This window comes from Cryptomeria japonica, chromosome 7 (assembly GCF_030272615.1).
Source record: "Cryptomeria japonica chromosome 7, Sugi_1.0, whole genome shotgun sequence".
NCBI classification, from domain to species: Eukaryota; Viridiplantae; Streptophyta; class Pinopsida; order Cupressales; family Cupressaceae; genus Cryptomeria; species Cryptomeria japonica.
This window is the reverse complement of record NC_081411.1, coordinates 323,169,973-323,197,015: the sequence shown is the minus strand read 5'-3', so window position 1 is coordinate 323,197,015 and position 27,043 is coordinate 323,169,973. Positions and strand designations below refer to the sequence as shown.

The 27,043-nt window shown below is 32.1% G+C and overlaps 1 protein-coding gene across 1 annotated transcript in view; it reads right to left on the bottom strand.

Annotated features, from left to right (window-relative positions):
* LOC131046702 (uncharacterized) overlaps positions 1–24,147 on the bottom strand; it is a 112,574-nt gene extending 88,427 nt beyond the window's left edge. The window contains exons 1-3 of the mRNA XM_057980483.1: positions 24,072–24,147; positions 12,013–12,074; positions 11,806–11,905 (exon numbers count right to left, since the gene is read on the bottom strand). The gene's annotated coding sequence lies outside the window, so the exon portion shown is untranslated. The remainder of the gene's footprint in view (positions 1–11,805; positions 11,906–12,012; positions 12,075–24,071) is intronic.
* Between the last annotated feature and the right edge of the window lie 2,896 nt (positions 24,148–27,043).

Sequence of the window (27,043 nt, the reverse complement as noted above, 5' to 3'; positions counted from 1 at the left end):
CCAAAACTTACATGTTATGGTTGTATCCCTTAAATCTTGGAGTCGTACCTACAACATGTTTTCTGAAAAGGTGATTTTGAGCACATCTCAATCTGCTGACGATTGAGTTGTGGCCTCCTAGTGATTGGACCTTTTAAATGAAGAATTTTCTTCCTTTGTTGATTTCTTATGTTTCCAAACTTTCTTATGTACTCCCCTAGCCTTTGATCCCTTCTTCTTTTTGACTTTTGATTTTTTCTCTTTTTGAGTCATTTTCTTAATTTGAGCTTGAGCTTATTCCTTACAACTCTTTTGCATGGATTTTGGGTTGTGTGACTCTTGTTTGAAGGGAGCACCAATCTATTTCCTTTATAGGAGAGCCATGTTTCTATCCCTTAATGGTGGGAAGTAGAGCCTCAAACCCTATTGTTTTCTTTTGTAAATCAAGGTTCATCTTCTCTGGAGCATCTCTTAATTTTGGTACATCTGCAGACTTTGCAGATTGTGTCTTGTTAGCTTGCAAACTCCTATGACCCTTATTTACTTGTTGTAATTGACCTTGACCTTTAGCTTGCACAAATTTGAAGTCTATATCCCTGAATGACTTGAGATCTGCCTCCACTTCCTATAATGACCATTGGAAGAAAGTTGATTCTTTCTCATAAGGTTTATTTAGAAAATATTTGTTATACAAAGTATCCCTTTCATAGATGTCTACAATTTTTTGTCCATTTCTATTCAAAACCTTGTGATATGGAAATGGTACCTAGTTAAAGTGCGAGAAATGGAACCTCTTTATGTGTACTTTGTTACCAATTGTTTTATCTGCATGATACTTTTCCAAGTCACATGTGGGTCCATGAGGTCTATGATGATGGTTTCGATGAAAAATTCTATCAAGAGGGTGCCAAACTCTATTGTTTTTAAAAAAATGATTGTTAGGTAGCCAATGACACCTGCTAGGCATATCTTACTTCAGAATATCTAATTTCATTATTATGAGTTCTTCTAACACTGAATAATTGGATCCCCTTATCTCTATGTGTTCTTGTTGATGTTGTGGGTATCATATGTCATTTGTTACAAGGTGGAATTCTATGTAGACATCTAGCTATGTTGACATTAAACAACATCTCTTCTCCTTAGAACGACTTTTTTTCCTTTTTTGTAACACATATCATTTTAAGGGAGGCCTATCATATCTGCATTTTTCATATGTGAATTCATATTATATTTATCTCATGTATATCTTAGATCTTTTATTTTATATGTTCCCTTCATGGGTGCCAAATCACTATCTAAATTAATCTTCAATATTTTATGTCCATGTTCTAAAAAGTATTTTGTATCAATCACATCCTGCCCTATCGTATGGCTATCTACAATAACACTTCTTACTATGCTTACTATCACTATCTAACAATATTTTATCTCAGTGATTACTATCTTGAAATCTATGTCTAATCATGAATCAATTTTCTATCAAAACTTTCCCATTTCATCTAACATGTTTGCATGTAGCTTACATGTATGTGAATATAAAGCTTAGAAACATCTCATGAAGGTTTAGGTATTTTCCCTAGGGGAAACTCCACACAAATAGAGGATTCTTCTTTCCCTTTGTATATTGGTAAAAAATTCTCAACCTTTTCTCTTTTACTTTAGCTCACATCATCTTAATGATATCCTCATTGCAGTGGGAGAAAATGAAACGTCATTAATTTCACTTCATGCAATTGCACATCACATAGCACCTCCTATATAACCTAACTTGGATATATCCCCTTGGCTTCCACCTCATCCACATGCTTTTCTTTATTAGTCATCCTTCTTATGAATCTTCTTGACCATGTCAATTTTTTTATCTAGGGACATCTACACACTGCAGAGATGTCTACACATCATGTGCTCATCCCACAAATTTGTAATTCAAAGGTGGTCATTGAGATGTTATACCTATTGTTATTGGTAATTTAATGCCTCTTTTGATACACAAAAATATCGATATTCTATCTGAGAATATATTCCTTTCCTTTTGGGGCTTCACTTTTCTTCTTGGATATTCTCAATCTCTAGGATTGATATTATTGATATTTTGTTGCTAGTTTTTTGCATCTCTCTCACCTGTATCAATATTTTTTATCTACTACTTCCATCACCATTTTAGCTTTGCATATTAGAGGTATTGGCACTCATCTTGACTTTGGCAAGCTTCCTACTCCATGTTATTGGAGGGTAGTTGTGTTTTCCTCTCATGTCTTTTTCTATTAATGTATCTCTATTAGTATATCATTATATTATTTTTCTTCTTTCATCATATCTCTTTTATCATTTTATCTTTTTATCCATCTGGGATGTCTATGAAGGTAGAAACATCGAAATGGGGACCTGACCACAACAGACCTTTAAATCATAGCCTCAATATTTTGTCCTTTCTAATATGTATGCCAATTTGTTGAAAGATAAGTGTTATTGGAAGCTACAATCATTGAAAAAATTAAGCTTCTCTTTCCCTTTCCAAGGTTTTTATTATTTCATTTCAACTAGTTGTTAGCCTTCCAATGTCATTTTTATTACACTGAAAAATCAAAACTTGTACCTTGCTAATGTTGTATTTTTTGTACACTTTCTATCATTTATTCAGATAGGATGTCAGTGTGTTGTGTTGTTGTCTATGACTCTTGTGTGTGTCCTTGATAGAGATCTAGTGGAGCCTACCAAATGGTCCCTATAACCTGCATATTTGCATTCCCTGGTTAGAATATTTTTATCTATTTGTAGTAGTTAGTTTTGTACTATTATCTATATTATAGTGAGTTAACTTAGAGGTCCAAGCCCTTCAATGTTTTCTCAAAGTTTAAAGGAGGTTAATGAGTCCTTGAGAGGTTTGACCACCTTTTGCAATGGTTCACTTTTCCTAATCTACATTGTTATGTACACAATTAGTTTATTTTATTATTTTATCACAAAAAATTAATCTCTACTATGATAAATAGACTTATTTATCATGATTGATCTTGTAGATTTCAATAGTTTCTTTGTAAAATGTCTTTCTTTTTCACCATCTTTGAATAATAGGTTTTGGCTTAGAATTGAGATACACAAGGATTCCTCAATCTGATCCTAAAAATAGACTTGTACATTATACCCTAATTTCTAAGCCAACATTTTCTTTGTAGGGAATTCCATGTTCTCATTCCTTCATGATAAAACAGTCCCTAAAATTCTCTTTATATTGATTTCACAAGTTTTTTTTTTTCTATTTCATCCTAAGATAGGTAAAATTGATGAAGAAAGTTAAACAAGTTGTGATTTTTATCAAAGATATATTTGCACCCAATGTTTAAATTCATCCCCTAGTTTCAAAATTTTTAATTAAATATAAACATAAAAAGAGATGTTTATTAGTCCAAAATATTATGTATTCATACTAGTAAAGTTTCAATCAAACCATAAAATGAATTTATATTACCTTATAATGAAATATACTCAAATTATAATGTAAATATAATAAAATTATAAAATAATTAACAAAAGTGTGATTGATCCATAATACAACTAAATTATGACATAATTTTAATTTTAAAATATCGTATAATTCATTTTAAGCAAACTTTTAACAAGGACCTACAGTAACGAGCATGAAACTGACAAGGAGAATTTAGATAAGGAAAACTGTGACTATACCCTATCTGTAGAGTTTGTCCCTAACTCCTTAAGCCTTTTCTCTACTGAGAAAGGCAAATAATGTGTGTCCATAATCTCCTTAGATCAAAGAAATAAAAAAGAGAAGACCTCGGTGTTGAGTGAGAAAATGAAATTCAACTCCCACCTTCCAATGCACAATCAAGATAATATGATTGTCAAAAAGAACAAATGGGAGGATAAAGAAGATAATAGTGGCCCACCAAGGTTTGATGGAGAAAAACAAGACATGGACATTCAAATTGTAATCCCAATTGATGTAGAAAAGGGTTCCACAGTGGGTAAGGACATGGGATCCTTGGTCACAGATGCAGGGGATGTGGAAAAAAGTGTTGGATGGACAAATTTTTTTTTTCAAATGGGTGGTGTTGGAGATTTTGGTGCTGAAATGTAAAATCAATTATTTGACTCCTAGATAGAGCACTATGAATACCCCTTCTTTAGATAGTGTAGATGAGCTACTAGATCTCAATAAGAAGTTAGCTATGGATGTGAAGGCCATGGAAATTGACCATGAGGAGAAAATCAAGAACCTAAAGATGGAAATGGAAAATATTAATGAAAACCTGAGAATGGGTATTGCAGTTAGTAGGGCAGTTATGGCAAACAACACAGAGGGAATTTAGAGACTTAATGAAAAAGATCAATCCCTCAATGTCTCCCCCTTGGCTACTCATTCATCCCCCTCCATATTGATATTATTAGGATTCCTAGAGATACTGAGAGGAGGGGTGAATCAGTATCTGACTAGTAAAATAATTTTCTTAACTTATAACATGAAAAGCATATTAAAATTGTGTACCGGTAAACCAGAAATAATGCAACAAATAAGAACAACCATAACATGAAAAGCACACCATAACACATAATATTTTAATGAGGAAACCCAGTGTGGGAAAAACCATGGTGGGATTTGTGACCCACAATATTCTCTTACTAGCTAATAAGGGAATATTACTGTTTACAGTAGGGGCCTGCACATGCAGGAAGGCCAAGTGCCTAGAGCTCACTGCTCAGATACAAAATGAAGTCTCACTGACTTACAAAAATTGGATTATACAAATCCAATGTCTGGTACTGCTTCAGATCAACATCTACTATGCTAGATTCAGTACCGGTTTAAGCTCTGCTACATACATAAACCCTTATCCTATATCTGCCTTACAATTCGCATATTAGGTCTGCATTAATCCTTCCATATCTCTCTCTCCTAAAATGGTATACAATGATCTCATACATATATGAGTCATGTTACAATTCACCATGTTGGCTTTCAAAAGATTTTAAAATTAATTACAAAATACATTTATACAAAATTCTTGTCGGCTAGGGTGTCGGTAATCTTCTTTTTCAGTGTCGATGATCTGTATGTCGGTGTAGAGTCTGTCAATGTCAGTGCCTATGTCTTCATGCCAGTATCACATGTTTGTAAGGTTGCCATCAATTAAAATACCTTCAATCGCCTACAATTTCTCATTGGAATGTGCATTTTCCAACAATCTCCCCCTTTGGCATTGATGGCAACACTCATGAGAAAAATCCAAAAATGATTTGCCAAAATTGTCTTACCAAAACTGTGTGCTCAAAATGTTGTTTCAAAATTGAGTGCTCCTCCTGAGCAGATGATGTCCTGTTTTGATCATTTTTCTCATCTCCACTACTCCCCCTCTAAAATCAATGGCAAAGATTGTCATTCGTTGTCAGTAGAGTGTGGTTTCTGCCTAGATCCTTGTAACTGGTGGGTTACAATTTGGAAAAGATCTGCCAATACCAAATTCTGACTATCACAGAATCTCTTGCTATTTGTTAATGTCGCTTGTGTTTTCTTTAACTATATCGGTGAGTATGTGCATTTTCTCTTTCGGTGTCTTAAGTCCGGGAACCAAAGCCTCAAAAATTTCTTTTCTCAAAGAAGTGAGGTAATCTAGTTTAGGACCTAGTTTACATTTTAAGTTCTTTGCCTTGTGCTTTATTTTCTCTTTATCCTTTTCTAACTTCTCCATTTTCTCTTCAAGATTTGCAATTTTCTTTTCAATTTCCAAGAATGAATCTGATGTTCCTATTAAATTATCAGCAATATTGTTTATTTCATCTTGTGCTTTGCTAATTTCCTTGTCTAGGCCTTCTCTCAAAATATTTGTGTTACAAGTATCTCTATATAGTTTCTTGAAATCCAAAATTGTCTCTCCTAGTTCTGGTAATAAGGTGTCCATTTTCTCCTTATTCTTCTTCACCATTTCCTCAAAGAATTTTCCTTTCTCCTTATTCATTTTCTCTTTAAATTTCTTCATTTATCTGATCAACTATCAAGATGTTACCAGTGATGAATTTAGACAATGTGTCTAGTTGACCTAAAGAATCTTTATTATCCACAATGCACTTCAGTGCTATCAATTTAAGAATAGGAATTGTGTCATCAATAGCCTTACAGGCTTGTGCATTACACTCTTTGATTTTCTTTATTGAGTCCAATAAGACCTCTGTCACATTTGTAGGCCAAAATTCTGATATTGAAGTACTAGATGTCTCCCCAACTATTTTCACAATTTCCTTGTTGCTGGTTGTAGTAATAACCTTGCTTGTTTTGACCTTTGGTAGGTCAGTTTGTGTTTGAATTTCTATTAGCAAAGGTTTAGGCTTTTCAATTTTTGTTGGTCGCACTGTATCGGTCTGAACCTGTGTCTGAGCCTGTTTCTGTTCTGGTTTCTCAGTTTGTACCTTTGCACTGTCCATTGCCGGTTCTCTTGATTATTTTTTAGTTTTATCTACTGGTTCATCTAATGGTTTACCAGTTGTGTCCTCTATCGGTTGCTCTATCTAAGTAGGTTTTTCTGTGTTTATGTTTACAATATCATTGACCTCAACCTCAACATCTGCAGTCAGTGACTCAGTAGTCACATTTTTCTTCTTATCCTTAGTGGTTTCTTTATCTACCACAATATTCACCTCCTGGGTGTCTATATTCATAGTATATAAAATCTCTGACTCAGGATTTGTATCCTCTATAGGAGTCTCTATACTCTCAGTAGTCGGTTGGTTGTCAGCAGTATGTGCTGGTGGAGTATCAGAAAGAGGTGGGGGTAAGTTGTTGGTTATTTTTAGGCTTGGAGGACCACCTACCTTACCTTTCCCCTTATCCCTGTCCTTTTGATATACCTTGATGGTCTTAGGTCTTTTGAGTTCTTCCCATTTTTCTTTTTCAATAAAGAATATGTCCCATGCATCTGTTGTTTCTTCAGAAACTTCATTCACTCTACCTGTCATTAGTGCTACATGCCAGTGAGCGGTTGAAAACACTGTCCGGTTAGCCTCACTGATTAATTGGTCTATTTCATCTGGTGAGTTTACAGGATATACTGCAAGTAATTTTTCAATTTTTTATTTTCTTATCTAGCTCAACAATGGCTACCCTTCTAGCTTCTAGTCTTCTATACAAATCATTGGGTATTTCATCAACAATTTCCATCAAAAATTTCTTGTATATATCCAAGTGTAAAATTACACTATTTTCTATGGTTTCTTTTTCATCAGTTGAAAGTGTGTTATATAGTTTGCTAATATTTTTCAACTTTCCATCTTCTGTCATTTCACTAAGGAGTTTATCTAGTGGAGCAATATCTTGTTTTACCTTCTTCTTCTTTGGGTTCATCTTCTTAACTGGAGGCCTCACTGCCTGTTGCTTTTGTCTTGTTCATCTAGGTGTGGATGAGGGTACCGGTGAGGGTTTTCTTTTCCTTTATACCCTTTTGAATACCACCAATATATCACTCTCAGAAGAAGTTCCAACTAGTGAAAGATGAGCTTCCAGTTGAAGTCCTTCCAACTCACTTTCCTTGATACCAGTTTTCTTCAATACATCTTCCTTAATTGCTTTTACTTGTCTAATGCCTTCCCTTACTATTTGTTCATCTTTCTTAACTCTTTTCCTAGACTGAATTCCACTTTCAATTGTTTTTGCATTTCCAAAGACTTTCTCAGATGGTTCCTTTGGTGCTTCAAGGAGGGCTTTTTCATAAGTTTCAATGATGTTGTCATCTATTTCATATCCCATTTCAGTTACCCAGATAGTCCTAGGGACAAGTGCCTCCATCCAGATTTCATCCTTTTTAATTACAAAGCATATTTCCTTCTTATAATTGTCTACAATTGCCTATGATAGTCTTATTCTTGTCTTCATTAGAGCCTTCAATGCTTGAAAATGTTCATTTAAGTTTTTCTCTCTGTCTTCTCCCATGTTGTTTAATAGATCCAATAGTTTCTTTCCTACGGGTATATAAAGCCAAAATATTTTCTACCAATAGCGGGTACTTGCTTAGTAATATACAACATTAAACATACAAGCAAATTTCCAAGTCCAAAGGTTCCTTTCTTATCCCCTTTGATCTTCTTCATATTGTCTATTAATTCATCTCTGAGCCATTCACATACATCTATTCTAGCATTATCATTAACCATGTCATATGCACTTTTAATACATAGGCTAGATACTGAGTTTAACCTACTTGCATGGTAGCTTTGTATCCTAAAATCATACTAACAAATCTAACAGTGGTAGTTTTGTCAAATGTTGCTCTGGTTAGGTCCATTACTGTATCATTGGAGACCCTTTTAATTCTGTCAGGTTTGCTACCGGTGGAAGGTAACCCTGTTACTGCCTTAACCACTTCTTTGGTGATCTTATGAATTGAATCCAACCAAAAGAATTCACCATGGACTCTACTTAGGACTATTCTTATCACATCTTTAGGAAAATCAGGAATGCTAAGAATATCCATAAAATCTAAGGTTTCTACTACCTTGTGTTCTGGTATGATATTGTCATTTTCATCACAAATCACAGGTTGATACATGTTCTTGATTTCATCATCTCCTAATTCCTCTATATGACAATGTATGTATATCCTAGGATCTTCAGCATATACTACTCCCTTAGGTATTTTTGAAAATGCACCTATGATATCATCTTTCTTCGCAATTTTAGGAAAAAGCTTGAATACGGGTCTAGGGTGCTTGATAACTTCAATTACAGTAGGGTTTGCAATAAATTCAGGTGTAGAGGAGGATTCCATGATTATAAATACCTCAATCTACCTTAAGGATGAGTGCTTGGATGAACTGCTTCACTTTTTTGTTAAGGATGCCTTCGCTCAGGAATTTTCGCGCTCTCGAAGATTTGAATGCTCGGTGAATAAAAGAGGAGCCAAAACACTTGTTTTATAATGTTATTTTCTCCAACTACCACATTTAATGTTTGTCGGTTAAGTCACAACTTAACTCATTTGTTGGTAAAGAAGTAATTCAGGTTCTCACCATCAACCAAGGGTATATTAGCATGTTTTTAAATTTGATGCTAAACCCCCAAAGGATTTTCCTTCAGTTAGATGAAGATTCTCCTGCCGGTGGAGTATTGCTATGTTTTGTTGGTGGAGGGGTATTCCCATCAACATTCTAATCTGACTTTCTGATCCATTGTTGTGAGAATTCTTGCTTTACCTCTTCAACTTTTTCTTTACCTTTCAAGCTAGGACCTTTGTTATTTGTCAGTGATGCCTTACTTCTACAAAATCTTGCAATATGCCCAATCTTGTTACATGCATAACCAGTCACATTTTTTTTCTGAATAGCTTTCCCATAACCTATGCCGGTTTGTATTCTACATTGATTAGATAAGTGTCTAAATATTCCACAAACATAACATCTTACATTCATTCTGCAATTTTCTGAATTATGACCAACTTTGTTGCATTTAGAACATTGACGGGTGGGTGTATTAGTGTTCTGATAGTTTTTGGATCTACATTGATTTTCTCTATGACCATACTTGTTATAGTTAAAGCATTTCCCATTAAATTTGTAAGCATTAGGTTGTCTTACCAGTTTTCTATGATCATGATTGTTTGCAGTACCGAAGCTTTCACCAACTTCAAAGCCAAGGCCATTTGTATCACCTTTAGGTTTCTGATTGTCCAGTATGTCAACAAGTTCTTCTGAACTTTTCTTGAATTTTTCTTTGTGTTGATTTGCAGTAGCCAGTTCTCTCTCCAAAATTCCTTTCTGTCTCATGAGTTCATTTGTGTCATTTTGTGTATGCATCAAATTTGTCTTTCACATATCATTTTCATGACTAAGTCTTGTGTTTTCATTTCCAGCATCATTCAGTCTTCTAACCAAGTCATCTTCATTCTTCTTTCTATCTTCAATTTCTTTATAAAATCTCATAGTCATATCCTGCATCTCATTCTTTGTTGTACTGATTTCTTGTCTCAGCTTGTTTACCAAATCATTAAGAGTTTCCTTTTCATCATTGTCATTCTACATCTTTTTACAAAGTTCTCTTCTCTTATTCCTTGCAATAGTGAAATTCTCTTGAAGTCCTTGAATGATATCCTATGCAGCCTTCAAATCATCTTCAAGTTTGATATTCTTCACCTTTTCTGCATCATAGTCTGAAAGAGTTGTTTCCAATTTCTTTCTCAAGTTTTCCATCTCTACCAGTGTCAAGATCTTCCTCAAGCTATTAGGCTTTTGAAAATAGAGGACAAAGCTCTGATACCAATTGTTAGGATTCCCAGAGATACTGAGAGGGGGGGGGGGGGGTGAATCAATATCTGACCAGTAAAAGAATTTTCTTAACTTATAACATGAAAAACATATTAAAATTGCGTACCGGTAAACCAGAAATAATGCAACAAATAAGAACAAAAACCACAATATGAAAAGCATACCATAACACACAATATTTTAACAAGGAAACCCGATGTGGGAAAAACCTCGGTGGGATTTGTGACCCACAATATTCACTTACTGGCCAATAAGGGAATATTACTATTTACAATAGGGGCCTACACATGCAGGAAGGCCAAGTGCCTAGAGCTCACTGCTCAAATACAAAATGAAGTCTCACTAACTTACAAAAATTGGATTATACAAATCCAATGTCTTGTAGTGCTTCAGATCAGCATCTACTATGCTAGATTCAATACCAGTTTAAGCTCTGCTACATACATAAACCCTTATCCTATATCTGCCTTACAATTCACATATTAGGTCTGCATTAATCCTTCCATATCTCTCTCTCCTAAAATGATCTACAATGATCTCATACATATATGAGTCATGTTACAATCCATTATGTCATCTTTCAAAAGATTTTACTATTAATTACAAAATATATTTATACAAAATTCTTGTCGGCCAGGGTGTCGGTAATCTTCTTTTTCGGTATCGGTGATCTGTATGTCGGTGTAGTCTATCAGTGTTGGTGCCTATGTTTTCTTGCCGATATAACATGATTGTAAGGTTGCCATCAATGACAATACCTTCAATCACCTACAATTTCTCATTGGAGGGTGCATTTGCCAACAGATATGTGGTAAAGGAAAGAAGAAAAAGGTGCTTAATCAAGAGAATGAAACTGAGGCCATTCTGGGACTATCAAATCACACCCATAGCAAGAACAAAGGTAGGTTGGTGAATGCCAACATTATTGAGGACTTATCTGAGATTAATAAGAATTTTATAAATAAAAAATGTTAATTCTGTCAAAATGTTGAACAATATTATGTAGTTTTTGGGTCATTGGACCCTATTTTGTTTTTTTGTTTGACTACTAGTTCGTTGTGGCTCAGTGTTTGGTTCATCCTCATGACTAGTTTTTTTCATCTAGGTTTCAGGTCCCTATAAAACTTGTTTTACTCTAATAAAAAATTCTCAATACATATGTGTATGGACTATTACTTCAATTTATTCACCATAAATTTTATTTAAATACTAATTTAAATTTTTCTTAGTTAATTATAAAGAATAGTATAAAATAAAAAAACTTTTGAGAATCTCAAATATTCATTTAGTATTGTCAATATTTTATAGGATGTGACTTTCTCATATCTATAGAAATATCTTTGTTATTCATTTTCAATTGTCAATTAATACAAATAGTTAGAGTTTAGTTAAAATATAAATTAGGTAAATTGATAGAATAAAGATTTACACAACGAAATCTTACTCTGCTTAAAAATATATCTATTCATTTAAATTTTTATTTATGATTTTATAATTCACTTCTTATATTTAAGCCAAATGAGAAATCTCAAATTACATAGGAAAAAATATTATACTTACATTGTTCGAAAGATTTATCCAAGATTCGTTGTTAAAGGTTTCTCCAATCTCATGTAATCTTTCTAATGAAATACCTTCATTGTCATCTGCATTCACTTGTCTAAACAAAAATATATGAAAATACATATTCATAATATGTGTATACATTTTTTTTTGATTGAATAAAGTAAAATTAAGAATTTCTATACAAAATTTAATTTATCTTACCTCCATGCATGATTGAGATCAATATATGGTTGTGTTTTCTCTTCAATATTATTTTTATTGATCTGAAACATTTAAAATATGTTTATCATCATAAATAACTAAAATAAATAAAATTGGTAATTTATTAGATAAACATCTTTAAAATATATACAACTTGAATATGCTTCTAAGATATTGGAATTTTATTTCATGTATTATATTCATTATAATTTATAAAAAAAATTGATCAAATCATATGTCAACGTTGAAATATAAAAGTATGACTATATCAATATTGAAATTAAATTTCAGAATTTGTAATTTTAATAAGAATTAAACTAGTATCCTATTTACAAAATAGTCTAAATAATAAAAATTGAAAAATGTGGTGCAATTTATCATGATTATTAAACAGTAAAATGTATAATAAAATTTGATAAGTATTATTTAGTGTATATTAAATTATGAAAATTTATTGTAATCTTTTTAATTTATTTATAATTATCAATACTAAGTTTTTATTTAGATTTATCTAATTTATTAGGTCTAAATATTCATATATGGCATTTTATTTTAACATTTTATATTAATGGGCAATTTGTAGAACCCACCAAAGATTCTCTCTAAATATACATTTACCATTTAAAGTTATATTTTAAGGTTCCTTTAATTCATCTATATTTTTTCTAGAGCCAATTTATTTATGTGCATCTATTAATATATTTTGTGTTTATCTCTATATTTATTTTGATTGCTAAAATTCACCCATTGATTGAAACCAACCATATCGCTACACACATTTTTATCATGATCTCAATGGATTTCTAAAATTTACTTAATCAAGTCACTTGACTCTTAATATTATTGATTAAGTTCTTTACCAAAAGGATGGTACCCCATGTTTATGAATATATCAAGTTTCAATTTCTATAACTTCCCATCTTATAGAACTTGCTATCACATTCCCTTATATGTCAATGAATTGACTTTATTTTTCACAAAATACATAATAACTATATTCATTACAAGATATTTTAATTGACTCAACTATACCCTTCTATACTATTGATACATTAAATACAATGATTCATGTAATGATGTTTTATCTCTCTTGGATATATATGATATTGTTAAACAAAGTGTTGTCCTTGATGTCAAAGGTGTTGTCATTTATGTCATTGATGTCAAGGAATTCTAGAGCTTATTGAAGAATTAATTATTTTCCATGACATGAAAATCATTTTAAGGACATATTCCAGTATTTGTGTTATCTCCCTTGATGTTATCATTGTATTTCAGCATTAGCTATTCTTGATTGTCTATCATATTTACACAAGTCTAAAAGGGTATATATGATAGGTTTCTAAGGTTTTTTCTCATATATAGTATGTACTCCTATTTGTATCAATATGGTATTTGGTAATACATTCTACCATACATATCTATTATGGCTTGCTTTTGAATGTAAAGGAGAATGACACGAGTTTTTTTATTCTAGAGTTTTAGATGTGAAGCTTAAGAAGATAGAAATTTATTAGTAATAAAGTGGGCACCATGTCTCCATGTTGACTATGTTGATGTTTCTCTAGATGCACCAAACATTGGTAATGTGTACCTACTAGAAGAAACCTCTAAAGGTACTTTGGGACTAGTTGAGTTTATGTGGGGTAATGCATATTGTGTCCCTCCTCCTAGTATAACATGTTGAATTTAGGATTGATCCAACTACATGTTTGGTATAAGGAATATGTTTGTGGTTGACTTGTAGATATTTACTAAGACGACATGTAAATCTAATTAATATTGTAATAATATATAATCCTAATCTAGGTTCATTCCATGTGTAAAATTTGGTGCAAGTGGCAAAATTTGTTTAAGTTTTACATTCAATAAAGGGAAAACATGAATTCTTGTGCATAAATAAAATTACAAATCCTATACACACTTAGAGTATTTTGATGTTAAGTAGATTAGACAAATATTAAATTTTTATTAGTGAAAACTCAAATAATATATTTAATTTCTCTTATCTATATTGTCTTGTTGGTGCCTCATTATTTGAGTTGGTGTTGTATTTTCGAATAAGGGGATTGGTGTCTCATGTAGGTTGGTGCTTATAAATATGATTGGGAATTTGTGTCTCCATCTAAGGTTTCAACTATTTTGGGTTGGTGCATACAAAATATTGTAAGTTCTTTATTATATTTATGAGGCTAGATTTGGGCAGTAGATCAAAGTAGTTATTCTCACCTAGTTTTTTCCTACCGAGTTTCCGCACATTTATATCTAGTGTTCTCATATGTTGATGTGTGATTATTTTTATAATTCACATAGCTACTTTAGTCCTAAATGACAATTTTTTTAAATCTTGTATTCAATTAAGGTTAATCTTAGTATATATTTATTCTCCCCCTTTTAGTAGATTCATGTCCTTAACAATTAGTATTAGAGATAATTTTCTTGGAAGAAGTTTAAATCATTGAGGTAGATCCAAGATGGCACACAAAATATTTAAAGAATTTCTTTCTTCAAAAACAAATAACCTTTGGTTAATGGATCCAATTATGTTTTTTTTGGAGAGTAAGAATATATGCCTACTTTGTATTTTTAGGGCTTGATGTTTGGAAAGTATTGGGAATGGTTAATGAGATTCTTAGAAATTCTCCAAAAAATTAGGTAGGAAGGAGAGCATGTGAAATAAATAAAAAATCAAGGAATTATAGATTTTATGTTATTTATTTAACTTTGAGTTTGTAACTATATTGCACTATAGGACTACAAAAGAGATTTTGCATGAGCCTTACAATATCTATGAAGGGCATGATAAAGTTGAGGAAGACAAACTTTATAGCTTCTATGGACTATTTGAATGTAGAAGGATGGAGGAACAAAATATTCCTTCATACTTACTCCAAGTTGAGGAAGTTCTCATATCATCAAAGGACTTCATGATGAAGTAAAAGAATTAGTGATTTTTAAAAAGGTATTCAAATCCATTACCTCTAGTTTTGATTCATAGGTATTTGTAGTAGAATAAGCCAAAGATCTAACTAGTTTAACAATTGATGAGCTTCATGAGATTATAATCATATATGCATGATCATGATTATGAATAATAAAACCTCAAAAAAGATGGAACTTTTAGGACATTTAAAGAGAATGAAGATTAAAGTTCAAGATGGGATCCATTTGTCTTTAGCTATGTAAGAATAAACTACCTTATATTTATAAAGTCTAAGGAGCTTTACTAATGGTATTGAGAAACCAATTTATTTCATTAAATGAGTCATGTTAACAAGGTTATAGTAGGGAAGAGGAAACATGTGGAATGGATATGTCAATTTCAATTAGATTTAAAATGTAATTTGAACATTTCACCTACCCAGTGTGTTTAATGCAAGAGAATTTAGGACCAAAACAAATTCAATGTAAATAAAAATGTGTATTTTCCTTGCTTATTTTTGTGTTTCTTCTTCATTTTTCCTTATATGGCTTAATCAAATTATTTTGAATAATTTCAATTTATTCAAGGCTAACAAATTGAGTTATCTTAAATAGGGGCTTTATAAGTATGTGTATTTCAAATTTGGCAAAGTTGTGGCCTATTGGAGACTTGGGTCATGTTAGGAACAAATTGGAGCTTTCAATGGTTTCAAGAACAAACAAAACCATAGATGGTTTCAGTTCCTACTACTTCCACTAATAGTTCTTATTTCAAGTGGAATCACAAATGGGCTTCAAAACTTAAGTCTTTTTCCAGAAATACATTTGGGAACTGAAAATATTTTAACCTAGTTGTAGTTCTTATCACAATCCTTAAGTATTAAGTATCTAGTATTTTTAATTGAGTTATAGGTTTCCATAATTTTATAAACCATCAAAACCATCAATATTTCTAGGTCTTGACCTGGGTCCTGATCACGAGGGCTTCACTATCTAGGCAATATTGTATTATGTGCATTCATATTGGGGGGTTTAATATCCCCAAAAATGAACTCAATATATTGCCCATCTAATGAAAATAGGGGGTTTTTAAATTCAATCTATGAAAAAATGCAATATCTGGTGGAAATAGGGGGGTTTTAATTTGGGTAATGTATTGGGAGAGGTTGACAAAAAAGGATTTTAGGGCAATATTTTTTGAAAATAGGGGGATTCTTTAGTATGCCTCCATGAATGCACATGCTATAACCCAGGTTCACTAAGTGAAGCCCCTATGGTCCTTATAAAGATGGTAGATTTTGTAGATAAGGATCTTAGGAGATCATTGATCCATAAGAGCCTCAACTAACAATGTTTTATGTTCTCAATGAAGCTCAATCCATGATAGAGAATATTTTAGTCATTGTCTTAGAGTTTTTTCTCCCATTGAGACTCTCAATTTATTTTTCATTAGTACTTGCAATGACTCAAATATTTGATAAAGTGATTTAAGGTTTTAATGAACATATGAACCCCCAGAAAGGAAAGCTACACTAAGAAATAGGATTTCAAAGATAGTTTTAATGGCCAAGTTGTGAAATTATGGGTGTAATTTTGAAGTCATCACATGGCCTAGCATATTAGGATATGGATAAGCATGTAAATAGGATATGACTAACAATTGAAAACTACACATGGAAAGATATTGAGATATTTTTAGAGACTTATATTAGGCTTACACACATGAGGTGGACTGAAAATTTATTTTACAAGACGGGGAGTTAGGAAATTTGATGTGAGTAATTTTAAGAATGACTACTATTTTAAATACTTTCACATTGATAAGGTTGAAGATCGAGACATGTATGCAAGAAACTATAAATGCCTTATAATAATTTTGAACCCTATTAAAGTATTTTTTTCATGACAATAAATAGATATTTTGACAAGATTTTTAGTTTGGTAGTTATTTTGAATACCTTAAACTGGGAACTACACCGCATAGATTTAGAAAATTTTATTGAATTTTATCTTAACATATTACCTTAAGTTTTTGCATTATAATCTATCATTTATCTCTAATAAAAACATATATTTCTAATAATTTTTATTATTTTTTAAATCTTGAATATTAACTTTGAAAAAGGTCAAACATAGTATAAGATTATTTATATGGATTATTTTTATTAACTCATTTATAAATTCAAAATGGGAGTCAGAGGTTGGAGCAGTGAGAGAGGCAGGAGTGGTGGGAGCGGTGCTAGGAGTTCTGATGCAGAGGGAGATGGGCAGTTCTTTACTAGTTGTTTAGCCACCTGTGGCTAGTGTTTGGCTGCCTTGGAGCTATCCCTTTTGGTGGTGGGTGTGCTCTTCTTTCTTTTGTAGTGTGTTCCCTCTTCATCTCTTCCAATGCTTGATGCAAGGGAAAAAATTATTTTTCGTACTTTCTTATTTTCCCTATTCAGATGGACTATTTTTCATTACTTGTGTTCATGGGGGAAGGCAATGTTGTTGGAGATGGCACAACAATGTGCCTTGCTAGTTGTGCCCTGATCTAGGCCTTTCTTGAGGTTTTGTGGTTTATCTTTTAGTTGGGGTTTTGTATTCTTTGCTTCTTCCATTCAGACTTTGCACTTTTGGTTTGGTTTGGTACAAATATAGAAGCCTTTTCATGGTTTCTTTGTGGTGGCCTCTTTGGTTGTGGAAGTATCTCTAGATGGCGGCTATTTTGTCTACTATTTTTTTTGGCCTCATCCTAGTTTTTGTTTGAATATAGTAAAGATTCTTCTAGAAGGGATGCTAATGAGTTCTCTTTGTTGATCCCTTCCTTTCTTTTTGGGCCTGCCTTTGTAGGTATTTTTTGTTTCTCATTAAGGGTCTTATCCTCATGTTTTGTGCTAAGATCGATGTATCTGGCTTTGACCTCCTTGCTTTTGCTTCTTTAGTTTCCTATAGTATTTCCTATTAAGGTGGACCAATCTCCTATCGATGTGGAAATGGATTTGGCTGGTGGTAATCTATCTCCTACTAAAGTGGAGATGGATACTTTTGGAGTTGGTAGGAGGTGTTATGGGGGGTGGGGGGCGATGGTGCACTATTTATTCAATGTAAGGGAGCTATTGTCGCCCTTCCATTTGACTTCTTTCCTTTATCTCCTATTGAGGAGGAGATCTCGATGGGCGAAGTGAAGTCAACGTTGTTCAAGCTTATGGTTAAGGGAGTATTAAAAAACCCTAAGGTCATATTTATCTAAGTATTCTTGTGTATGGCTTAGACCTTTTTCTCTTTTAGCTAGTTCTTCATCGTTTATTCTTTGTTGTTAGGTAGTGGTTGGGTTGCAAGTTGTCTATGTTGTATCTTGTTGTAGCATTCTTCTATGGGTTTTGGACCCATGAAAATTCTAAGGGTTTTAGGTCCCTTCAAAATTTGTTATAAGGGGTTTCCGGTCCCCTCAAAATCCATTTGATCCTTATAAAAAGCATAAAATGAGGTTCTATTAAGGAAAGTATTGATCCCACCAAAAATTAGGGTAAAAAATATGTACCTTTGCACCAGTGTCTTATCTATAGGCTCTATAACTTCTATTTGTATTTTTGTGCACCTAGAAATATAATGGTGTTGGAAACCCCAATATTGAGCTTCCCCCTCTTTCTACCATAACAAACACTCCTGACTATAAAAAAAATTAATGTATTCATCACCCTATAGCTGCAATTATCGCTTCCCCTAAAACCCCCTCAGTCTCGGTGGTCATTACAAAGCTATGTCCATCAAAGGATTAAAAAACTTTGGCCAATAAGAGGAAAGGAAAAAGTATCATCCATCATAAAAAAATAACCATTTTAGAAGAGTTAGACAAGGAGGAGGATGAGATGAGGGAGAGTAATAGTAAGAAGGAGGGTAGATGAAGGTCTAACAGTCTAGACTCTCGTAGCACTAGTAAAGGTAAATAGCTAAAACTGGTTGATTATGATTCTAAGGGTGATGAGGAGGAACAGTGGAATGAAATGAGGAGAAGGATGAGGAGAAAAATTTGGAAGGTGGTAGGGGTGATTTGGAAGATAACCTTGAGAAACCAACTAACAACAGCTTCACCCATGCTTCTAATGGCATGCAGCTGGAGCATGTGAACCCAACTAATGAAGTTAGAATGGAAGAGGAGGATGTTAAGGTGATTCCTACTAGATGTAGGTGTATATATTTTTTAATGGTTGACAAGGAGTTGAAGGTGATAGAAACTAAATTATGGGCGTTGAAGACTAATGATAGGGAGGTACTAAAAAATTGGCCCAAATTGTGTGTTTGTAATCAATTTTAGTTTGCAAGTTTCCTCAAGGGTAATTATTGAAGGTTTTGTCACTTTTTTAGGTAAGGTTCCTTTTATTTTTTCCTTCTCTATGCTTCATACCAACCCTGAGATCTCCCTACCATGTTAGTTATTGTTTTCATTCAAACTTGTTCTCACACCTCACAAAGGTGAGACTTTGCTTCTTTAGCTCCAAACACCAAGATCACTCACCAAGAGTTGTAGGAGGTCTAGGAAATTTTCTAACATCCTACTAGACTTATTTAAACTTGGTTTGGTGTTCTTACCCATTTTCTTCTTACTCGATTTGAAGAAAAGCTCGAAATAGGGCTACAAGGAAAGAGCCCCGATTAGCCCTCTAAAACTACAAAAATGCTTATAACTCCATAAATAGCCAAAAAATTCCATGAAAACTTTTCATATCTCGATACCCTTTATGGAGATATTTCAAACTTGTTCTATGAGGACATCTGACAAGACTGTACAATTGATTTCCTATAAATGTGCCTAAAAACAAGGGTTTTCAAGGGTTTTAAGTCTTCTAACACCTTATCACCATTCCAAACTCTTCTTCACACCGCAAAATATTTTGAGAAGGTATGTAAAAATATTAGGAATCCTTCCAACTTCCTTCCTTGCAAGCATAAAGTCAAACAATTGATGTGAAACCAAGTTTCAAGAGGAAAAGTGCTAAAAAACCATTGTATTACAACACTTTGGCTACTCAAAATACATTTCCAACTAACTATTCATTGAAACATCCTTCCATCTGGTATAAAATATTTTTCCAAACTTCAATCCACCTTAGGAAACCAAAATGAGTTCCACTTGGTTGGGGTTTGCAAAGAAACTTTGTTTTACACCATGAAGGTTCACTAGTCGTTCACTAGTCGGGTTATAGGAGCTTGCCTAGTAAGAAATAAAAACCACTTTTTTTGCCATTTACATCAAAAAAAAAATTGTATATACAAGAGGGATATGTACAAAAACTTTACTCTTAGGAGCCATGGAGAAAGAGCCAAAGAAAATCAAGTTGCTTCCATTGTTGAAGCCAAACCCTTACTCAACCAAGAACAGGGTTAAACAAAATAATTTTGCTACAATGCCAAAACTCCACACCAACACACAAACCTAGATGAAATATATTCAACACAATATTGAATAACTTCAAAAATGAAAATAGTACGGCCAAATGCTCAGGAAGTACGAACTGCTATAGCATATGGAGCAAAAATGCAAGAAAAAGGACAAAATTCTTAGTTTTTGTATTGAGTTCTTCTTTTCTTCGAATGCCAACCTGATAAAAAGTTGTGTGAGTTGTTAAATAGTCACTCACCACCCAAATCATGCCCAGGTATGGAGAAATAACCACCTTTTGCCTTATTTTTACAAATTTTCCAAATATTGTCAAAATGTTGCTTGACAACATTGACAATTTTTGGTACATTGAGCATGTTTTACTTGTGAGCCAAATAGACTTAACTCCACCATGTGAAATGGTTTACTAGAACCACAAAAAAATATTTCAATGCCTAACAAGGCTTTATAAGGCATTTTGACCATTTTTCCACATTTTGCCCATTCCAAGCTTACAAAGCATAAAATGTCAAAAATAGACCAAAAACTCAACAAACAACAAAACTAAGACACAAAGGAAACTTAAACACACTAAACACACCCTTTGGAAATACAAAAATTCCATTATTCAATTGAGACCAACATAGTCCATTTCAAACCAAAATTTGATGAAGTGCTCCATGAGCTTCACTAGGTGCTTCTGCACCAACTAAGATTCTCGACCTCAAAAAGAAGATGGGTTGCATCTCCAAGTTAAGTCTTTAGGTGATTCTAAAACCTTACCATTTCTTATATAGGAAAATATTCTAGGAGAGGTGGTTGAGGAGGAAGGCACTCATAAGGAATCCTTCATGTTCCTATTGAAAGACTAGAACAATGTGCTACAAGAAGTAGGCTATCGAGTTAAACATTATGGTCATGTGTAATGTCTTTTTAGGGTTTACTTTAAATTTTTTTATTTTTTTTATTTATCTTTTATGGGGTTTGGCTTCCATCTTGAACACTCTGGTTATTTATAGTATGTCATTTGTTAGGTATTATTTCACTGTTAGACTATGGTTTATTCCTTTTGGTTTGTGGTTTATTACTGCTTACGAACTGTTGCTTAACTAGCTATTTTTGGTATTATTTTATTGTTTTTGTTCTTGACGTCGATTGGTTGTGGATGTAATAGGGACATCACCCTCATTTTTCTACTCCTTAATATCAAAAACTTAATATGAGGTTTGACATATTATTATATATCCATACATACCATTATATTGTTTTATAATGATAAGATATAAAATATAAAATTACATCTTAATTATAAATTGATGCAAGTTAGTTTTAGTCATCTAGGATAAGGTTTGATATAAATTTTGTGGAGCAAATATGACCTTTCCTAATCAGTATAGTTTTTAGTTAATGACTAGAATATGATTCACATTAGGGTCATTACTTATAGTACTAGCAAAGGTCAACTTATAATGAACTATTATATTTTAAAAATTAAGAGTATCATCTTTATAGAGGTATTATGTACATCTTCAAGAAGGTTGAGTTTATGGTTGAATGTTTTCTTTCAACAATAATCGGTTTATTAGAACATAATTTTTTTTTGTTTTTCTACCTCTGTTTTAGTGTCTGTTAGTGTCGAATTATAAATTATTATCAATTAACTATAATTATTTAAGAACTATAATATTTTTAATAAATTTATTGAAATTGTATCTATTTAAAAATAATTCACTAATTTTACTACTATTTTTCTTCCATCGTATTCAATAATTTTATCCTTTTTTAGAAAATGACTTTTTTTTGTTTTATTTATTTTATCTAATCAACATATTTTAAACATGCCTCTAGACATAATAACTTTGTTTTTTATTAAGGGAAATTTTGGTTTTAAAGGAACCCTAAAACCCTAAGTACAAAGAGCTTCCAACAAGAAACACATAGCCAACCCATAGCTCAACATCAACAAAAAACCAAAAAAATAGAACTCTAATACAAAAAGTCTGCCTAAAACAAGGAACACCAAAAAATTAACACAATTTTTTTAGTGCATCAGTAACTTTGGCTTCCATTTAGTCTAGACTCTGAGACAAGTTTCTTAGATCTTCTAGTTTGAGCTTAGCCTACTCCTTGGTCTTTATGAGATTCCCTTGGTTCTAAGTACAAAGGTCATTATTATCACTGACCTACTTACTCGTATCCTCTTTATCAAGATCAATAAAAATATTGTCCATAGATCTCAAAGACAATATTTTCTACCACTGATCCACAAATATTTTAATCCCTTTAGTGTTGTGAATTGTTTTGTAGCTCATATTCACTAGGTTCATGAGGTTGTCATAAATTATTTTTATTTTAGCCTCCAAAATTCCTAACTAGCCTTCATAATCCATCTTCTGGTGTGCAAAATCTTTAGTTACATTCTCAATAATGGAATTCTTTTCTTTTCTTCCTCTCTTATCTGATTACAATCTCTAGTCCCAGAACAAGGCATACCACCACCTTTATTCAAAGCATTCATGGATATGATATCTTTATTACCTTGATGATTATTCATGATTAATTGAAATATGAATATATAATTTTATTATATGATTTTAGTTTGATAAAATAGGCAATACAGAACATGTATATTAAGCTTACTACTTTTAAATGTTATCCTCATGAACCAATATCAACTTTATGTAAGTCATGATCCATCATTGTTATCCATATTAACACTCAAGTTTCTCTATTGGATAACTTGAAGAAAAAAAATTCTCCGCTCCCCCTATATTTAGATTATAGGAAAACCACCCTCCAAATATTTATCTAACCAGGTAGATGGTGGTACTAAATTGAGTTGTGCGACTATTTCTATACACTACAATATATGCATTGCTAATATTTAGAACTCCTAGTATATTATAATAAATAAGTTCAATAAGTTGTAAACTAATATAAACAATATTATTAGTAATCATGATAGTATTATAGATTAAATCTCTTCTATTATTATCTTCATCAAATAAATGATCCAAGATCCATTACCAACATTTTTATGTTTCACTTAAAGATAGACAAAATCAAGAAATCTAACCAATTTCCTCCTATTAGCCTCAAAGATAAAATACTTTTAGGTCAAAAACATAAGGTTATGGATAATATGGAAACTACTCTTCTATCAAAGAAGGAAAACATGATGATGGACGAATTAGAGGTGATTACTAGCCTCAAGGATCTCAATTCTCTAAATAGTGGTAACTAATATCTCCACCTCTTAGTGGTTTGTATTGTATTTATTTTCTATATATTTTTGTGTGTTTATATGTAGATTCTACCATTTACAAAACTCCATTTTACTTACCTTTTGGCATTTTGTAATGGGTGGGGTTCTGTGTAATAATTGTTTACTTTACCAAAAATTACTTCAATTATATAAAAACCCATTACTATTTAATTTTATTTACATAAGATCTCAAAACTCTTTTAATTAATTAGTATAATGGTATCTCATTAGGGTATGTCAAATTAAGTAATTATAAGTTTACAATTTCTAGGTGAACATATAACATAATTCTAGGTATTTTTATACACGAGTCTCCATAATAACAGGTACAATACTTGACCACTTTATACTACCTTGGGATTACCCACTTTAGATTACCTTGACGTTCATGATGTATTATTAAGTCATGCTACAAATTAAAATAAAGTATTTCATGAGTTCATTTTATTCTCTTACGATTTGCAATTTAGAAATTAGAAATTTATTAGGAGAGAGGGTATCGAGGCATACATTAAGATCTGATATAAAAGTTGAACCATCTTCAACTTCATTTTGATACTTTATATATCTGTCAAGAATACTTCCAATCTCCCTAAAAAAACAAAAAATATCAATAAATAATCTGTTTTAGAAGTTACTCATCTTGAAGATCAATTGGTATCTCTTTAACCAATAATTTAAAAAGCATTTTGACATGAAAAATTATCTTTCCATAAATAGTAATGAGAAGGATAAAATAACTTTCTCTTTTCCCCCTTTCATGAAATAATTGCACCAAAACATTCAAATTTGTTGTATCTACTTTACATATATTTTTAAAACAAGAACATATAAAAATATACATATCTTTTGAACACCATTATTAGTACTGATTTAAATACGCATTCCATCCTCTCAAAATGTGTACTTTATAATTAAATATTTAAAAATTAGAAAGCTATAAAAAAAATCCACCTAATTTTATAGCGTAAATATTTGTCTTGTATATATGTAATGTCTACGATATAATATATAATTCAAAATTTGAATTTACTATTATAAATACCCATTAGAAATCTTAAAATTATCAATTTATATTTATATTTTGTATACTTATAATATGTAATGTTAAAAAACTCACCTAATTTTAAATATTAATATTTATCTTGTATACATTTAATAAAGAACATAATCTCTCTATTTGGGTGTCTCAATGTGTTTGAGTATTAAGGATATTTTTGACACATGTTAGGAGATTGATGAGATATTAAATTATACATATTTCAATAAGTAGGTTGCTTTTGATTATCAATGTCACTTGTGATGGAACAAATTGTGAATGAAAAATAAATATGTATATTGGAGAGGGCACCTTCACTATACATTTTCAACTAGAGGTTGATATTTATCATAATGGCACAACAAATAAAAATACAAAGATAAGCTCAAGGATTTATTGAAGGATAATTGGCTCGTAGAGATTATTTTTACATGTTAAAGGGATTGAGAGAATCCTTTATTTATTATTAATATATTGAAGGAATAAAGAAAAGAATTTATTCATTATTTGTATGTTAAAGGAAGAAAAAGTGTCATTTCTTCATTATTTATAGTTATTCAAAATCATTAAGTTTTATAAGTATGATTTGTGCATAATTTACAAGGAGAGACTATCATAGCTTCATTAAAAATATTTATTGCATATTTTTTGAAAGAAATTTGTAATCCTATAATGAGTTATGATATTAAAATGAGTTATAATATTAAAGCTATGAGATTTCCACAATCCATGTTATATTCTTATGAAATTTTCTGGATTCGATTGTGTGTATTTTTTTCCCATCGAATCCAGAAAATTTCATAAGAGTTATAATATGCTATTTAGATTTGCTATTGTTAAATGACGTTATTTATACAATTTCTAGTATAAAATTTGTCAATTATTTTTTATAAAATTATATAATGCTTTCTAAAAAAATTTATTAGATAAGTGAGAAAATAAAGGTTCTTACACTATAAATTTTTGTTTTCCTAAGGTAGAACAAAATAGGCCCACGTTGGCTACAAACAATTATCTATTGGCAAGAGACACTGCACAAGTAGTCAAGTGTTGTCATTGATGGCAATCCAAGTTGTTTCTCCTATCTGTATTAAATGTTTTGATCATACTGGAAGTCAGTTTGGTGATTTCTTCAAGTTCGGCAAGCCTAGAATAGAGCATCTAACAGTGTTTAGTATTTTGGTCCAGATTTCTTTTTAGGCTACCATTTTATGTTGCAGATCTGAACGAAGGTAGATGGATGTCTGGAACATCTTATTCTAGAGTTTTTGGTCTTTGGTGATGATTGGTGTGCAAGTTACAAGCTCCTCAATACCGGGTTCCGGTCTGAAAGTGAAGAACAAGCCGACTTGTGTAGTTGATCGTTGTGCGGATTTGATGGAGCGATTTTGGTGATTGGTTTTGTGATCCAGGAGGTTTAGTCGACAATTTTGGTAACGTGTGAGCAATTGTTTTGGTCTGCATTAGTATTTGTGCTCAAATTCAGTCGACAATTCATACACATTTCAATAATGTTCTAAGTCTTCATGAGTTGACTAGCGATGGATATGATTTCATATTGTAGATATATATAATCAATGAAATTAATCATTTTAGGCATAGAAAAGGTGTTTTTATCGATTGTGCGCAGTTTCACATGTGTAGGTTAGAGATCCATGCTCTAGATTTGTGACAAAGTAGTGTAACAGAGCAGTGAGAGATGAAGTGTAAGAAATCAATGTATTGTGCTTAACTGGAACTGTACTTTGGCATTTGTAGATTTTGTTCTTCAGTTTAGAAATTTCAATTATCTTTTGTTAAAGATTTTGTAGGCAGTGAGCCTCCTTTTGAGAAGTGAGCTCTATGCAGTGTGCCTGAATGCATATGTGTTCCCATTATAAAACCTTTATTTGAGTATACTCATTTTGTGGGTTCATCCCCACTATGGCTTTTCCCTTAACTAGGTTTCCTTATGTATAAAATATGTGTTATGGTGTTGTGGTTGTTCATTTTATGTTCTTGCATCTTTCTTTTGATTAAATGTGTTGAGTGGTTGAGAGAACAAGTTGATAATATCAAAGTTTGCAAAACATTGATTCACCACTCCCTCTTAGTGTTCCTTGATTCCAACAATTGGTTTCAAAGCCTAGATCCTCGAAAGAAGTCTAACAGCTTGAGGAAGATTCGGGAAGGTGATTCAATGGATTTTGGTGGTATTCATCAAAAAATCCTAGTTATGCTAGAAGATATTGATCAGTCCAAAATTCAAGTCTGAGAGTTGCAGGCGAACCTTAAGGATGCTAAAAAAATTATTTAGTCGTTGAAAGAGCATTTGAACAAGTCTAGGGAAAAGAGAAACGAACTCTATGATCAGCTAAAATAGAAAGAAAGAAAAAGCATGGAAGATGATCACCTGAGTCAAGCCTTGAAGGAGAAGTCAGAAGAATGCGAGAATCTTGCAAAA